This window comes from Bubalus bubalis, chromosome 8 (genome assembly GCF_019923935.1).
Source record: "Bubalus bubalis isolate 160015118507 breed Murrah chromosome 8, NDDB_SH_1, whole genome shotgun sequence".
Classification (NCBI taxonomy): Eukaryota; Metazoa; Chordata; class Mammalia; order Artiodactyla; family Bovidae; genus Bubalus; species Bubalus bubalis.
In genome coordinates, this window is record NC_059164.1 from 12,559,888 (window position 1) to 12,563,311 (window position 3,424).

Below are 3,424 nucleotides of genomic sequence, written 5' to 3' on the forward strand. Positions count from 1 at the left end.
TTATCAAAACTAACACTTTTGTACTGCAAGGAACATAATCAAGAAAGTGGAAGGACAGCCCACTGAATAGGAGAAAATATTGCAAATCAGATATCTAATAAGGGACTTGCATCTAGAGTATATAAAGGACTCTCAGAACTCAAAAATAAAAAGACAAACAAATTAAAAAATCAGAAAGGATCTGAACAGACATGTCTCCAAAAAAGGTATACAAATGGTAAATCAAAACCATAATGGGATATCACTTCATATGCTGCTGCTAAGTCGCTTCACTTGTGTCCGACTCTATGTGACCCCATAGACAGCAGCCCACCAGGTTCCCCCATCCCTGGGATTCTCCAGGCAAGAACACTGGAGTGGGTTGCCATTTCCTTTTTCAATGCATGAAAGTGAAAAAATAAAGTGAAGTTGCTCAGTTGTGTCCGACTCCTACCGACCCCATGGACTGCAGCCCACCAGGCCCTTCCGTCCATGGGATTTTCCAGGCAAGAGTACTGGAGTGGGGTGCCATTGCCTTCTCCGATCATTTCATATATGTATAATAAAAAGATGTGTAAGTTCTTGCTTGGGTGGCATGTATACTAAAATTGGAATGTTACAGAGATTAGCATTAACCCTGTGCAAGGATGATACGAACTCATGAAAAACAAGCACTGGAGAGGAAGTGGAGAAATTAGAACCCTCATACACTGCTATTCAGTTCAGTTCAGTCACTCAGTCGTGTCCAACTCTTTGCAACCCCAAGAATCACAGCATGCCAGGCCTCCCTGTCCATCACCAACTCCTAGAGTTAACTCAGACTCACATTCATCGAGTCAGTGATGCCATCCAGCCATCTCATCCTCTGTCATCCCCTTCTCCTCCTGCCCCCAATCCCTCCCAGCATTAGGGTCTTTTCCAATGAGTCAACTCTTTGTATGAGGTGGCCAAAGTATTGGAGTTTCAGCCTCAGCATCACTCCTTCCAATGAACACCCAGGACTGATCGAATTTAGGATGGACTGGTAGGATCTCCTTGCAGTCCAAGGGACTCTCAAGAGTCTTCTCCAACACCACAGTTCAAAAGCATCAATTCTTCGGCATTCAGCTTTCTTTACAGTCCATCTCTCACATCCATACATCAGATCAGATCAGTTCAGTTGCTCAGTTGTGTCCGACTCTTTGAGACCCCATGAATCGCAGCACACCAGGCCTCCCTGTCCACCACCAACTCCCGGAATTCACCCAGACTCACGTCCATCGAGTCAGTGATGCCATCCAGCCATCTCATCCTCTGTCGTCCCCTTCTCCTCCTGCCCCCAATCCCTCCCAGCATCAGAGTCTTTTCCAATGCGTCAACTCTTCGCATGAGGTGGCCAAAGTACTGGAGTTTCAGCTTTAGCATCATTCCTTCCAAAGAAATCCCAGGGTTGATCTCCTTCAGAATGGACTGGTTGGATCTCCTTGCAGTCCAAGGGACTCTCAAGAGTCTTCTCCAACACCACAGTTTAAAAGCATCAATTCTTCGGCGCTCAGCCTTCTTCACAGTCCAACTCACATCCATACATGACCACAGGAAAAACCATAGCCTTGACTAGACGAACCTTTGTTGGCAAAGTAATGTCTCTGCTTTTGAATATGCTATCTAGGTTGGTCATAACTTTGCTTCCAAGGAGTAAGCATCTTTTAATTTCATGGCTGCAGTCACCCTCTGCAGTGATTTTGGAGCCCAGAAAAATAAAGTCTGACACTGTTTCCCCATCTATTTCCCATGAAGTGAAGGGACCAGATGCCATGATCTTCGTTTTCTGAATGTTGAGCTTTAAGCCAACTTTTTCACTCTCCTCTTTCACTTTCATCAAGAGGCTTTTGAGTTCCTCTTCACTTTCTGCCATAAGGGTGGTGTCATCTGCATATCTGAGGTTATTGCTATTTCTCCCAGCAATCTTGATTCCAGCTTGTGCTTCTTCCAGTCCAGCCTTTCTCATGATGTACTCTGCATATAAGTTAAATAAGCAGTGTGACAACATACAGGCTTGACGTACTCTTTTTCCTATTTGGAACCAGCCTGTTGTTCCATGTCCAGTTCTAACTGTTGCTTACTGACCTGCATATAGGTTTCTCAAGAGGCAGGTCAGGTGGTCTGGTATTCCCATCTCTTTCAGAATTTTCCACAGTTTATTGTGATCCACACAGTCAAAGGCTTTGGCTTAGTCAATAAAGCAGAAATAGATGCTTTTCTGGAACTCTCTTGCTTTTTCGATAATCCAGCGGATATTGGCAATTTGGTCTCTGGTTCCTCTGCCTTTTCTCACTGCTATTAGGAATGTAAACTAGGACAGTTTGGAAAACAACCTGGAAACTCCTCAAAGGTAAACATACTGTCCCCCTGCCTGTGTGCATGCTCAGTCATGTCTGACTCTTTGTGACTCTATGGACTTAGCCTGCCAAGCTCCTCTCTCCTTGAAATTTCCCAGGCAAGCATACTAGAGTGGGTTACCATTTCCTACTCCAGGGGATCTTCCCAACCCAGGGATCGAACTTGCATCTCTGGCATTGGCAGATGGGTTCTTTACCACTGTGTCACCTGGGAAGCCCTCAAGTCATTCTATGACCCAACAATTCCATCTCTACACCCAAGAAAACACATGTCCACCAAAATATGTTGTATGTGAAAGATTACAGCGGCATTCTTCATAATAGTCAAAGAGTAGAAATAATCCAAATACCCACCAACTGATGGATGGATAATAATAAGTGGTATAGTCATACAAGGAAATATTATTTGGCAATAAAAAGGAATGAAATATTGGCACATGCTACAACATAGATGAAGCTTGAAACACTAAATGAAAAAAGCCATTCACAAGAGGCCACATATTGTTTGAGTGATATGAAATGTCCAGAACAGGCAAATCCATAGGGACAGAAGTGTATCAGTTGTTATCTAGGGCTGGGAGTGTTTGGGAAGTGACCCCTAAAGAGAACAGAGTTTCTTTTGGAGTGATGAAAATGTTCTAAAATTTATTGTGATGATATTCTCACAATTCTGAGAATATGCTAAAAACCATTGAATTGTACGGTTGAAGTGAATGGTGTGCCATATGATATTTATATTTTAATAAAATTGCTACCAAAAAGGTCAATAATGTATTAACCAAAGACTGTACTCACTGAGGGATTTCCCAGGTGGCACTAGTGGTGCAGAACCCGCCTGCCAGTGCAGGAGACTTTAGAGATACAGATTCAGTCTCTGGGTCAGGAAGATCCGTTGGAGGGGGAAATGGCAACCCACTCCAGTATTCTTGCCTGGGAAATCCCATGGACAGAGGGGCCTGGAGGGCTACGGTTCATAGGGTCGCACAGAGTCAGACACGTCTGAAGCAACTTTGCACACACACACACATACTCAGTGAAGACGAAACTAATGAATTGGAAGACAGACC

The 3,424-nt window shown here is 43.9% G+C and overlaps 1 pseudogene; it reads left to right on the forward strand.

The window, feature by feature from the left end:
- Nucleotides 1-561: 561 nt before the first annotated feature.
- Nucleotides 562-661, forward strand: LOC112586681 (annotated as a pseudogene).
- The last annotated feature ends 2,763 nt before the right edge of the window (nt 662-3,424 follow it).